Source organism: Neopsephotus bourkii, unplaced genomic scaffold (genome assembly GCF_033783945.1).
Source record: "Neopsephotus bourkii isolate Nb327-2 ecotype Australia unplaced genomic scaffold, CSIRO-AGI_Nbou_v1 NB_962, whole genome shotgun sequence".
In the NCBI taxonomy this organism is placed as follows: Eukaryota; Metazoa; Chordata; class Aves; order Psittaciformes; family Psittacidae; genus Neopsephotus; species Neopsephotus bourkii.
In genome coordinates, this window is record NW_026901456.1 from 6306496 (window position 1) to 6321761 (window position 15266).

Consider the following 15266-nt stretch of genomic DNA (forward strand, 5'->3'; position numbering starts at 1 on the left):
TTATTCTCACAGCCTGCAATAAGGCTCCCCTTAGGAGCTGGTAGACAACTCATTGCCTGCCAGCAGGCATAGTCGAGAACTGGTTCTCAGCTGCTGTCGATACCTAATTTAAAATGCTTGTAATTACAGCAGTACAACAATAACATTTTGTTTACCTAAAAGCTAAGCTCCTCATTCATTCCTTCTGCCCCTGGCAAACAACTGCCAGATAGGCATGCACAAAAAAAAGAGGAGGGTATAACTTTAAAAACTGTAGCTAGCCCTTCAGTTTATTGTGGTTATGAAATGCCAGTGTACCAAACCCCATGGCTAACCCTAACACAGCCCTAGTTGCACCCCTCTAGGGCAGGCTGTGCTCAGAGCATTGGGACCCTCAGCACCCGAGTGCTACCTCCAAACCCAGTCTGATGGCAGGTGAATGAACATGCTTCATTACACCCTGTGTTTTGTCATGCTGTCTCTTCCTTGGGTGAGTTGTCTTTTGGAACTCTAGCACCGGTAAGAGAAAGCACACAGGTTTTCTGAAGACAGAAAGCTTCTAAACCAGCTCTATTTCAAAACTGGGGTTTAAGGTTTCCCCATAGTGGTCTCAGCTCCCTGCTAGACACTATGCGAACAGGGCTGAAAGCCATCTTCACAGTCATTTGGGGTTTGGTTAGTGACAATCTTGTGTGTCCCCCAAGCCTGTTGGGCTTTTCCTCCCCATCCTGGGCCATTGAAATCACCTGTCTCACTGCAAGAGAAGGAGCTGATATATAAAAGGTGATGTACTTCAGCTGTAAATGTCATCATATCCAAAACGCCTTCCAAATTTAAAACAGAAAAGGTAGGATTTTGCTGCCATATGAAGCTACCGGGCCCTCTGAGGAACTAAACCAAGAGACCTTGACAGCAAACCTTCACTGACTTCTTGCTGCCCAGGGACTGGGAGGAGGTGAGAGATGGAGCAGGAGGGAGTCATAAGACCTGCAGGTATATGACCCATGTCTCTTCCCCTATGAAAGATGAGCCCACACGGAGAAAGTGGAAATTCTCTGATATCCTCCAAGGGAAATTTTATCAAGAGAAAAAGCAGTGCCTGTTTCCTATGCTAAAAGGACAGTGCCTTTAAATGCCACAGTAACTGGGGGAATTAAGGCTTTAGGAAATCACCACAGTGAAAACACTTCCAGGGCTTTCCAGGCCCAGTGGAAACATGAGGAATAAACACTTAAGCTGAAGAGCTCTGCCCTCTCAGAAGCCAATGGAGAAGCTTCAACCACTTCAGCAAGTTCAAGATTTTATCCACTGAACAGAAACTCAGAGGTTTCAAACCCTTTCATGGGTTATTCTGGAATGAAGGAGGAAAAGGAATTTATGGGTTGGGTTTTTTTCCATGTAAAACCAACTGAAGGTGGTAAAGATGTTAAAATGGTTTTCTTGTTTTTCTTTTCAAGAGACCAATGGTCCAGGGGAGGACAACAGGACTGACAAACACCCACAAGCACATGTGGTGGAGTACACCACTGGTTCTGAGTTTCTGACCACCAGCCAGGCTCTAGCTTCCTACCAAACCATAAAAAATCCCCCAACAAAACACTCATCCCACCAGCAAGCGGGGTACTCGCCTCTCACATGAGTGTCAACGCTGCCACTTCAGGATGCTGGTTGCCAGGGATGATTTGTTTCCTCACAGGTCCATAAACACTCACAGATTACGTCAGTGTGGTTTCAGGCTCATTTTTAGCTTAGACTGCTCACCTCACATAGTCCAATTGGAACCCAGAGTCAACAGCCAAAAGGAGCCTCGCTGTGCTTCGGACGAGTCTACTGATCTGAGCTGTACTCCTGCAGGGACACGAGGATGCCAGAAATCAGCGCAGAGAGCTACCCAGAACTCATCCAGCCGTTAACAGGCAGGAACTAGGAATCACACTTTTCCACTACAAATGGTAAAGCTATCCAAGTTCAAATCCCCTCCCCACAAAATTCAAATGCCTCCTTTTTATTTTTCCTGGTGTTAAACATATGTTACATATGCCTTACAAAACTGATACACAATTAGTCCAGTTGCAAAGCCAGGGCTGAAGTGCAGCAAACATCCTTGCTTTCACTCCCATTTCTGCTTTCCAAGAGAAGTGCCAGAGAAAGTATTCTATTTTTGTAAGAGTTTAAAGGGCATGGTCAGAAAAGTGACTATGTAAAAATGGCACCTTTTCATCCAGCAGATCTGTTCCCAGTGAGTATTCTGAGTCATGTCTGCTTACTTTAGTGACCAAAAATAGGCTTTTACTACTTCTCACTCCTCTTTAGTCCTGCGGAACCAACACAGCAAAGAGGGAGTTATATAAATCCTACCCTAGACCAAAAACCATTGGGGCTCATTAACTAAGTATGAGAGGCAGAAACAAGGGCTGGATGTGCCCCTATGAGTGGCTGAATGACCACTGGGTTCCCTGTTCCGTTCCAGGCACATCACATCACACAGGGTGGTGTTAACCGAGAGGGAGAGGAGAGGAGGAGAGCTATAATTCCCTTCACCCTGACTCTTAAGCCCTTTAGCAAACTGAACCTCCCACCCCATGTTACTGCTCTACAGACCAACCACAGCCTGAGCTCCCTGGGCCCACATTTAGTTACTACTGTCTTTACTATAAAGTGTCATGGAAATCACAAGCAAATAACAAACACAAAGCTGGCCCTTCCCTCCCTTCTGATGGCTCCTGCAGACTGCATCCTCAGAGGTCAGCTGCACCCCTTGCAGGGACAACTTTCACGTCAAGACACCAAGGAGGGGCAAAAAACTGCTTCTGAGCCCAAAGCAAGCTTTCCGCAGTTGTGCTTTGAGAACACATATATCTGGGAGTACTGTCTATGTGGTTAGTAAAACCCTTTTATGCAGGATGAGACAGTGGACCAGTTAAAAAAACACATTACAGTTTCCTTTATGAGCAGAACAGAATATTAACAGAAAGACAGCAGTATTAATCCATTCCTATCTTGCCCTAATGATAAAAAAGATGGTTAATATTTTCATTTTTTCATTTTTTAAATGAAGTTAAAAGAGACAGCAGTGCAGAAAGCATAAAAAGACTTTCTGTTTCTATTCCTAATGTTTCTATTGCTGGTGATAAAACTGGATGGCTAAAAGGTAGTTTGACAGTAAAAATGAAACTGTGATGTACTGGGTCAACTTTAAAATGAAAATAATAAACAATATGATTCCTTCCCAGTCAGACTAAAACATTCATCTGGTCTCTCTGCTATACTTTTACTTATGTTTTTTTTCCTGTAGCTCCCTAGGATAAGTTGCAGGGGCATGGGTTGGTCCCTGGATACATAATTCAGTGCAGTCAATGCCAGCCATCTGAAAGCCAAAATACCAAGTCCTGCAACCCAAAATCCTATCCAATTTGGTGGTCAGAGTCTGCGTTTTCAGTGACATTCCCAAACTCAGACTGGCAGGATAAACCTGTCCTCTGACTAGGGAGGGAAATCACACAACTACTGCAAGCTAGATGCTTGATTTTTAGATGGCTACAGCTAGGTGAGGTGAATCCTACCCTCCTAAAACCTACCTCCTGAAAAACCCCATTTTTCAGCCTCATCACATAGAACTGGCATCTTCACACAGAAGAACCAAGATGTCAGGTTCAGATTTCTCCACCTTCTCTCTTCATTTCCAGAGGGTGATAAATGGCTTTGCTGACATGAAGCCTTGGTTGTGCCTACCAGGAAGGTGCTCCTTGTGGTTTCAGGATGTTGACACACATATTGGTGACAGATAATTTGGCTTGTCTTGATTGCAAGAGATACAGAGCATGTTACAGACTGTTTGCTATAAATACATGAAAGTACTAAAGAGCTAATAAATGTAGCAAAGGAATAAAAAGCACTAACCCAAATTCTCAACTTCTCATTCTGGGCAAACCTAATGAAATTCAAGAAAAGGCACAAGATACCCACCAGAACCAAACTAGATCTTAATCTGATGTCAAATCCTTTATCTTAATTGAATATTAAATCTTTCATTTTTCCCTTTTCAAACCTGCTTTGAATACCGTGGACACAAGCCTGTGCAAATAAAAAAAAAAACCCCAAAACTTCTCTAAGCCTTTGAAGAACAATCCGGGTAACAGCAGTTCTTTGGAGAAATTATGGAGATCTTTTACCATGTCTGCTTTGCAAGCGTCCTGCAAATCAGCTGCTTTTTCAAGGTTTTGCAGTTTCGTCTCAGTGCGCGTTGTGATGCAACCTATTAATGTTACTTTGGTAGTTTACTATAAATCCTTAGTGTATAATTTGTGCACTCTGCAGAGAGCAGTGTATTTTATAAACAGAATTTTAAAACACCAGGTTTAAATTTATTGCAGGGTTTATTCAGAACTGACAAAGCCTCCTTAGAAAGCTAATTTTTGCTTAGAAGACTTTCCTTCTGCATAGCTACTGGACTTCTTTCTTTATAAAGCTCTTTTTAGTTACACAGTAAAATGTAAGCCATGAGATAAATACAATTTGTCTCAAGTGAACTGTTTGATTGCCATATTTCATTTTTTGTTCTCATTTAATGAAAGTAATTTACAGAAAAGGATACATTGTGCAATTTCCTAAATCTACATGATTTTCAGATATGCGCTTAATTGCACCAAAACAAATCACTGCATGTAGTATAGCTACTGAGTATAAAAAAAAAATGAGACTCTTGAAAGAGTCTGCTTCTGTCAAATCAGGTCGAATACACTGTGTGCAGCCATACTTCATAAGCTAAAATAAAGTAATAAACTCAATGTAAGGCCAGAAGGTTTGAAAAGCTCAAACTGGTAAGCCTACATGACTTACAAATGAGAAGAAATCAATCAGATTTCGCAAACCATTTTGTTGTAAGTAGTTTATAGGGCAGCAAGCTGCTACTCCTAAGCCACCACTAAAAAACTGAAAAAGACCTGAAAACTTAATAAAGCAATGCATATTTACTAACAGCATAATACTAGCAAAGAAAAAAAGACCCTTACTGACTGCTTGTAGCAGACAGTAAAAAGCAGATGGAAAAGTTGCTAGTTCAGCAGGTAATATATTTGGGATGGGGAGAGGTTAAGAAGGAAGGGACCCTACTCCTGACCCCCCTCACACCTGCAGAGTCTTAATCAGGCCTGCCTCTATCACCCCACTGCACCCCAGCTAGCAGCCCAGGTGCTGCAGCAATGGCTGTGACCCACTCACCTCTCATTAGAGACCTAGTTGTGTGTTAGCCATAGGCAGCATTCCCAGTCAAACTCCTTTACGCTGCCCCATCCAGTCTAGCACCCCGAATGGGTCTCCTGCAGCCGCCAGCCATTCAGCCAGTGCGAGCTCAATCAGAATTCTCCTGCTGCTGTTTCTTTGCGAGGTGAAAAGAAAACAAGCCTGTTTCATTACGGACCTCCTGGAGAAAGCTGAAAACTTGGGTGTCTAAATGGAGCTGATTGAAACCACATTTAAGCTCAGATTTGTTTAACTTGCCCCTTGCAGTACTGGGCCTGCCGGTGCTCATCATCTCCTACAAGCCAGCCTTTTCAAATCAGCAGCTAATTAGGCACGTGTAGTTCAAAGCTGCAGACTACCTGACAAATTCAGAAGATATGAAATACAGCAGAAGTCAATGTTTGTTAGCATGAGCAGCATCTAAAGTGGCAGCAGCTTCTTAATATCCTACCAATCCTACAGAGTGTCTAAGCATCCAGGCAGCTGCTGCCTTCTTCCTAAAAGGACCAGCAAAAGCCCAGTGCCTTTTAGCGGACAGTGAGAAGGCTGGAAGTTTTGCTACTGCCAAGACACCTTACTAAGCACCTGGGTATCATATCAGTTAGTGTCCACATTAAAATTAATCAAACCAGAAAACCTCAATTCAAAACCAAGACCCCAGCTTTCCAGTCACTTGTGCACAACAGCAACCTCCCAGACACAAGTGGTCACTCAGAGTTCTGCTGAACAGCTTCTGCAGCTACAATTCGATGCCCTTAGTTTAAACCATCCTCTGTCAAAGCCTGTTGTATCTCCAGCTCAAATGAAAACATACGTTTATCATTTTCTCTTTGGGCAGACAATTAATATTTATATGATGCATTATCAAACAAAAATAACTATGTATTTTGTTCCTGGAATATGTTTTTTCTTATTGGAATGAAGTTGTGCCAAGAAGGGATTTCATCTCATGCAAGCAGCATGCAAGGACAATCCACTTACCAGGATAGCTTTCTAAATTAAAAAGCGGCATTTCAGAATGGGCCATGGCGATGGTAAGTTGATGAAAACAAGCCCTGCAGTGCAGCCTCATGCTCCACGCAAGAAAAAGTGCCACAGAAGTCAGTAGGAGACACGCTTCCCATAGCAGTACGGGAAGCAGGCTTTTTGCAAATCCATTCATGCTTACTTTAGATCAAATGCCACTCTTCCTCTCGTACAACATAAAAAATGTCTCGCTGCATACATTTCGGTTTTGATATATACACCGATTGACGAGGACGTGAACTACATTCATAGCAGGATACATTCTTTGCTTTTTATTGTGAAATTACTATTTCTTGAATTCAATCAAGCCCTCCAGATTACACACATACCACTAAATATAAATAGAAGAGGTTAAAATGCAGTTTAAATATAACAGATACGTCCGCAACTCCATATTTAGATATACCCTTTAATTTTTTTCCTATTGCCTACTTCTTACTTACATTTAAATTTAGCCAAGTAATTTTAGACAGCCAGTTTTCTACCTACACTAGTTAACTATGCTGTGAAGGAAATACATTAGATTTTCTCCACTTATATCATTACCTTCCAAAACACCAATGCGATACAGATTCTCGCGACACAAACCTTCAACTGAAAGACAAAATGATGCTCGACTTTACCGGGAAATCTGCCTGCCAAAAAGTGCATGGATAGAAACAGAAAGTATTCTAGTAGCTGTGAAAGTGGCCAGTCGTGGGTATAATAACAAACAGTGCGGTGTTACTGCACAAAAGGTAATTATTTCAACCCAAGACAAACATCATTATAATTCAGGTTGAAAATATCTTACCCACATGAACTTTTTTTCTAAACAAAATCATTTTAAACCAACTGCATAGGAAAGCTGACGCACAAAGTATAAACTAGTCCCTGGCCTTCCCAGCTGTACAACAGAAAACTAGTGGGCACCATCAGACACTCAGGGCTAAGCCTGCACCACCGACCTCAGATGATAATGGATCAGGCCCAAAGGGCCTTTTCTCACAATGCCCCTGTTAACAACTTCCACCTCCAGTTCAGGACACCCATTTCCACAGAGCTACTTGCATGATTTAAAGAAGTACAGTTTGAACTTATGGCTGCCTTTTCCTGAAAAAATAATAATAAAAAAATCACTTGAAATAAAACAACAAACTTCCCGATAGTGGGAAAAAAAACAACACAATAGATATTTCAGGGAAAGGGTTAACTTCAACCCAAACATTTGATATTATTTTGTTGTTACCTGCTAGTAACTCCTGGAGCATTTAGTAAGGCAGAGGCAAGGAAAGGAAGGAAATGAAACATGTAACGTTTCAGAGCTACCAGATACCAACAGCACTGCAAAAGCTTGTCATGGTTTTTGATCCTCACTGGAGTGCACTTAACCAAGAGGAGAAAACTGCTCTATACAGGAACCTCAGTGAAGTGGTCCAGTGCAGTATTCTGCAGAGGGAGAACCAATGCTGTGAGTCTCACCTTTTGGTAGCGAAGCACTGGGGTTCTGGAGAAAGCACAATGGGGGAGGATTTGCCTCATTCAGTAGCCAGCTATTTTGCCCATGTGGCATTATTCAAATCAACTGGATTACAACAGGAGCCCCAGGGGTTTGTATTCATTTACACAACTCCATACACACACACAGAAAATAAACTTTCCACAGGAGAGCAGGTAGCAAAGATGCATCTATACTGTGAAGGTGAAAGCACAGGCCTTAGGTGGAGTCATCATTTGAACGCTAACAACTGTGGGGTGCAGCCTAGTATTTCAGATAGGAAAGGTCTATTAACACACAAGTACACTTGACACACTACCTCCAAGTAACAATCTGTTTTAAGCTCACGGTTCCTATCACGGAGACTCCTCAATGGACCCATACACCCAGATTTATTTGGTACCTGACGAAGAAGTCAAATTTGCTTAAAAGAAAGAGAGAGAAGCCACAGTCACTACCACTTACAAACTACCAGAAGGAAAATATGCTAAGTATATATCTATTAGAACATATCTTTAAGAACCAAATGCTACATAAATTACAATCCAAATGCAGTAACACCTTAGGAGCAAAAAGTCTTGACTAATCACACCTAGGACTTATACTGACAGATCATTTATAAAATTCCTGTAATGTGTAACTCTATCCAGTACTATATGACTTGTTTAACTTTAGGACTAAATTGTGGGAGGTGGGGACAGACGCTGGTCAAAGCTCTAAACCCTGAAATGGTTTTGGAGGTAGTGATTTTTTTCCTTTTAGTTTTTCAAAGAATCGCATGGCAGGTTTGCCATCATTTGCCTATGTATGTGTACGAAAGAGAAAATAAAAACTGACTATTGGACTAATCCAATATATCACATCTTTGGTTTTACAAATGTCCTTTAAGCAATGGGCAAAATTATCAACATTAAAATATATTTGTCCCATATTATGTACAGTTTAGTTTATTTTTTACTACGTTTATTTCTTTTTAATTAGAAAGTTGTCAAACAATCCATTTATCATCCTTCATTTTCCTACCAGTTCAGGTGTGCTTGAAATAGCATACCTGATACATATAACCTGATGAAAGTTCACATTTCATACCGTAGTGAGAAGCTGTCTTTGTCTACTTCACTCGTTTCAGTGAAACCAGGGAAGTGGTTAAAGGGTTAAACCAAAGGAATGTGACATTTCTCCATGTGCAGTTCATAGACCTATCCTGGTTTTCCTAATGGACTCAAAATTACATGGGCAGAATGCAATTTCCAAACTATTACTTCAGAACTAAAGAACAGTGTTAATTCACAGAATGACACTCTCAGTACAAATAAAAACTTCCTCAGAGAAAGAGCCAGTTTACTTGTACCCTGGCTTCTCAGCAACGGCAGCAATGAATGGAAGTTTATGTTAGCCAGAACTTGCAACTTCAGCTTTTGTAAATATCATTACGTATACTCCAGACTTCACAGCAAAGTAACCTGGTCACCAAAACTGATCTCCGTGTATTGTATCACAGCGCTTACTCTGAAAAGTACCACAAACACCTCTAACTCTCCTCAGATCAACTCAGGCAACTGAAAGGTTTCCTACGCGCAAGAGGTAGTCAGCTTTCGTGAAGCTGATGGAGATACCAGTTAATTGAACAATGAATTGCTGAAAGAACTACAAACACACTACCGCTGCTATTACGAACCAGGGAAAAAAGCGAAGGCGGGGGGGTGGGGATGATGATACAATTCCAGAGGCTGATGCCCGAAAAGACATCAGCTATCCTTAAAACAAACAGCATTAATGCTTAAAAACCGTAGAAAGTCGGACAAGCGAAGTCTGGCAAAGAGCGCCTGCAGTAGATACGCGGCTCCAGCTGCCGCCCCGCGACCCGGCCGAGCCCTCGGGGCTGTCCTGCTCCGGCCGCCGACGTGCCGCGGTGAGGGGCGCCCGCCCCGCCGCCTGCTGCCCCGCACTCCCCGTCGCTCCAAGACCCGACGGCTGAGCCGCGCCCCCTCCGCGCCCGGCTCTCCTTTCGTCCCCCCAGCCCTATCGCTGCCCCGGAGAGAAAGGACTTACCGGGCGAGGCCTGGGAAGCGGGCGAGTCCGGAGTCCCTGGGGAGGCGGGGGGGACGGGAGGGAACGGGAGGGGACGGGGTCGGGGCGCGGAGGGCGCCGCCGGGGGAAGGCAGCGGCCGCCGGCGGCTGGAGCGAGGGCGGGAGTAAGAGAGCGGGCGAGGGGACGGCGGCGTTGCCGACTGCAGTGAGTCACTTCAGTCGGGACGGGCTCAGCCCATCGCTCTGGCCTCGGGCTCCGTGCGCCTCTTCCTCTCGCCAATCGCCGAGCGGGGCAGCCGCCGCTCCTCAGCGCTCCCCCGCCGCCGTCGGGGCGGCCTCGCACCGCCTGCCGGGCACTGGCACCCCCCCTGGGAGCACCGGACCCCCGCCCCCCCGCTTCCCGCGCCCTGCCCAGGGCACCGCCGCTCCGCACGGGGAGGCGGGAGGGGCCGGGCGGAACTGGAGGTGAGCAGGACCTGCTCGGGCAGGACACGGGGCTAGCGGGGGCTCGGCTCGGAGGGTCGCTTCTCCTCCCGGCGCTGGGAACAAGAACGCGCTTTAAGGGGAAGAACAAACGTGCGGTTGTTGCGAGGACCCGACGTGAAGTCAAAGCCTGGCCCCCAACCAGGTGGCAGCGGGGCTCCGGAGGACAGAGAGATGAATAACGGAATGCACGGAAATAGAGGGACAGGGGAGGGGCAGGGGAGACTGGTTCGGCCGAAACGGGGCTGAGAGACCCATTGCCCGGCTGTGCGGGATAAGGGAGAGAAGGGATGTGTCCCCACCGTGACACCGGCACTCACCTCGCTCACGCTCTCCCACGTACCCACGGGAGGCGGGCGAGCAGCGCAAGCAGGGGAGAAGCGGGCGGTGAGCCCCGTCCCGTCCGTCCCGTCCCTCCCTCCCGCGGGCTCGGTGCTCCTTACCGGGGCGCAGCTCTTGCCCGCTGCCGCCTCCGCCGCGCTGCCCCGGCCTTCCCTGGGCACGCCTCGGCCCCGCCGCACTGCCGGGCATCGCCCGCCGCTATCCTCGGCGCTTCTCAGCCCGCGGTCAGCGCTGAGAGCGGGCGTATGAAGCAGGAAAGCCAGTAGTCCCTTAATTAAAAATAATAATAATAAAATTAAAAAAATAATTAAAAGTGTCTCATTTTTTAAAGCAGAACTACATAATGTATTAATTGGTTGCTATTAGCATGCAGTTTTATTGAGCATAGCACACAGAAGTCTGATTGTGAGCGAGGAGTGTTTTCAATGAAAGTGGAGTTATTTTAGCTGCAGACATGTTTACATTTCTGTGGTTTAGTCTATAACTTTCTCTTTTTCTTGCTTCAGAATTCTGCTCCATGAAGCAAAGCCCTTAGCTCCCAGACATTCCAAAAAGTCTGCCAAAATAATAGGGGGAAAAAAAAAAAAAAAAGGAGAAGAAATAAAAAAAACACACAGAGAGACCCCCAAGTCTGGGTCAGGCTCAGGGCTGGGTATGGGCAGAGTAAGTATACCCCCTCCTCACTCTCTCTCCAGTTAAAAAGCCTTCAGGGCTCCATTTCCTGTTTTTAAGGAAGAAATAAAGCGGGTCTAGGACGGATTTTAGACACTGCTTAGACCAGGGCTGGTGGGTGTCGAGGACCTTTAACTCTCTCGATGCCAAAGGGTACCCAATAATGCACTGGTCCAAGCAACCACACACCCGCCTCCCTCCCTCAGAAAATGGCCCTAGCAGCAGGATGGCTTTTATTCCCACTGTGAATTTTAGGGTGACTAAGAACCTGAGCAACAACCTGGGGCACTTCCACCACAAATTAGCAGAGCAAAGAGAAAAAAATACCCCAAAAGAGGGGTAGACCTGCCACAGCAGCACCTACCTATGGAGACCTCTTGGGGACCCCAACAGGCCATGGTGTGGAGGGGGGACCCTGCTGCTGCCCACCCCACCTTCCCCACCGCCACAGCCTTGGCTGCTGTGGATGGGCATCATCACTTGTGTGGACCTCACTGAGTGGGTGTGAAAATAACTGGAGCTTTTGGGCAGTTGATCCACAGCTTAGGAAAATCAAAACAGAGCACTTTGGTTAAAATTAGGAACACACACTAGTGAATGAAGCAAGAAGTCAGTGGACACCTCCCCACAAAAATACCAACTCGAATTTTCCACTCCAAGGCTTGGTAGGTTTACGATATGAATAGAAACGGAGTGATCAGAATAAAGCACCCCTGTAATGAAGGGTTGTGTCTCCACAGAGTTAGGGAAATGACAAGAGGAGGTGGTGGCAGAGAGGATGCTGCTGCAGCTCCGAGAGCCACAAGAGCAGGCGCAGACCTAGCTGAGGCACCAGGCAGGGAAGGATCCCACATCCCAGTCCTGCCCCTCTGCCGTGAGCAACCTGCCCTGGGACAGATGCAAAGCCTCAAGTGAGGCAGGGGAGGAAGAACCACAACTGGGTTTCTTGGCCAGGTATTTGGTCATAGCACCCCTGCCTCCCAGCACTCACCTCCCCACCTTGTCCTAAGCAGTTTTAGGTGTCCCACTCCCCTTTCTGCCCCTCCTTTTTATTTTACATGCCAGATGACTCCTGTATATTTGGACCTTTCGCTTTTGAAGAAGCCAGAAAACGTTATGATTTCCTAATGCTTAAAAAAGAAAAGAAAACACCTTTCCCCCAAGATGTTTTATATTAATTTAAGTATCGGTTCCTGGTTCATGTCAGCTCCTTTCGCAATGAAATGTCCTGCGTGGGCTGTCACACCTGCTAAATATAATCCTCTCTTTCTTTTGATATTCTGCAAAGGGCCTTTAAAGGTTCACATCCTCCAGTCTGGAGATTTAATTGCTTCATCTCAGATTTTAAAAAGCCTTGTAAATTGCTGAATTTTGTCGATTTCAAAGCAGAAGGGGGGGATGCGATAAGGATGCCAGGGCAACGGAGAGGCGATGCCGAGCTCAATGCGCTGACGCTGCCAGGCCTCGTAAAAGTTCCAACCCACCGTCCCGTCCCGCAGCTTCTGCTCTTTGGGCAGACAACTTGAGCTGGTTTTATGACTTACCAATGAGTTAAATATGAAAATAGTAGCCTATTTCGCTATGGTAAATGCTCACCAGGGAGGAAATTACAGATTCAGTTTTATAGAAGGTAATGGAGTGAGATTACCCGCACTAATGTACTTAAGTCTTCAGAGAACATAAATCTAGCAGGGAGACAGCCCCCAAACCAGTTTCTCCCCAAAACAAAGTATGGCCAGCAGCGGTTTTGTCCTTATGATGTGCTGGTAGCAGCAGGTGTGAGCAGCAGTGCTGTGTTGAGATGCCCCAGGCCAGGAGGAGCAGGGCAGTTAGATACCACCATAAGGAGGTGTGGGCTGAGCTGCCCCTCACCTGGGGACAGAAAATGCTTGGCCGGATGGCAGCAGACAGGTCAGTTGGGCTGCTGGGGGTCCTGCAGCCCCTATCATGTACCACTTTGCCATAGTGTACACGCACCAGCTCTCAGTAACGTGATGGGCATAGACTGCTCTCTGAAACTTTGTAATGCCTAATTCCTGTTAATTTGAATAGCGTAACAAAGAGGGGGATGCTGAGCATGCTGTCAGCTTCTTGCTGCACACTGGGGAATGTGGGTGCAGGAACAGTACCCATGGTCAGGCCCACAGGTCCTGTATCTTCCTTGAGGAGATGCAGCAGGGGGGTCATGTGCTGGTGCTGCCACATCTCTCCTGCATCACCTTCAGATGCGAAGTCCTGTGCAGTCACTCTCAGGCTGAGGGGCAGGCAGTCCCAGTGCCAACAAATCACCACCACAGAGGGCAAGAGGTGATCTGGTGTACTTCATCGTGCAAAGCTGCTGTGTTGTCATTTCAAGCTGCAGTTGGCGACTGAGTTTTAAAGCTCTGCCCAATAAACCAATCTTCTGCTGATCCTTTCAACCCTACACATGTAACCTAAAATCCTCAGGTGATGTTTCTGCAGAAAGTAAGACATTCCTTCTGCAATGGGAGCACAAGGTAGGAAAGGGAGGGGAGAAGGATCCAGCCAGCTGGGAGGCAGGAGCATCCCTTGCTGCACCACCAACTTGCATGGCAAAGGTGGCATCAAGAAAACCCGTCCTGCAGCCAGCCCCAGTTCACATTGCACTGCAGCTGTCCACTCACAACCAGCTGCTCTGTCTCGGTGGTTGTCCCCAAAGCTGGCCCTAGTGCCCTGTGCAGCAGGGTCCTCTGCAGTCCTGTCCTTGGAGCTTTTTCTCATGAGGAAGGAGGAAACTTGCAGATAGCAGCAGATGAAGCGTGGGTCTTCGAGCACTGCTTCTCATTCAGGAGTGTCATGGGAAAAGAAAAAAGCGTTCACATCGGTTTCCACCTCCTTAAACACAGTTTTCAAAATACAACTCTGAAACACACCATCAAAAGTTCTAAATTCACATCTGGGACAAGAAAAAAAACAACTCATAACCAACTTTTTTCCCATTTTTATTTCAGAGCAATGAGACTGTGGAAATACATTTATCATGTAACGTAGCACAGTCTTGGATAATTTGCTGTCTCTTAATGGGAGACCACCTTCTCACTGGGGACTGGACCACTTCAGGGTTGCAAAGCTTGCCATGGTTTGAGCCTGGTTGCTGCAGTTTCTGGTGAAGGCAATGGCAAGTGGTGTGGGATTTCAAAATTGGAGGAGGGGTCCACCTAAACCTCATTTTTCACCAACATGCCTGTGTTTCCATTACTCTTGGGCATTAACTGTGTTGTTATTTGAGGTTCATAGAAATTTGAACTTTCTGTTTTAAAAAACCCAGGAGGAATGATCTTTGACTTCCTGCAAATATATATGCCAAAACCCAGTGCTTTGTCCACTAGTGCTTTCAGTCTGTTAAGTCTGGGATGCCCATACACAAACAGAAGAGAGGTGTTTGCTGTGTTTAAAAGCTAGCGGGATGGGCTGTGAACTGGAGCACAGAAAAGATGAAGCATGGAAACTGTGCTCTAGGCAGGTCACAAACTCATAAGGGTTTGAACAAACCAGTTGCACTCTGTGGGCTACAGTTCCAGCACTTATTTATCTATCTTAGAGGTATTTAAACTCCAGTTCATGAAACACAACTGAAGAAAAAAGGGTATTAATGAAAAGTTTGTAACATCTATGATCATAGTTATTATCAATGCAATAGGGTGTATCAATGATATTTATTTCTTATGATACAAAGGAGGATGAGTAGAGGGGAGGCTATTTTATTTTTTACACTGTGTAACATTTTTGTTCGGCAAAATGCAATTCTAGCACCCCATTTTCACAGAAAAATCAGAAAGGATTAACACTGTACCTATGAAAATACCATTTAAGATGAACTAGCCTAGCAACAGAAAGGGTACACCTTTGCAAATATTATCTCTCACAGGTGTGGATGACATTCACTAATAAAGGTTCTCTTATGTAAAAATGACATTTAAACAAAGAGAGATAGGCAGTTATATAGACACATCCTATTGCCTAGATATGAACGGGCAACTATTTTTCAAGTACC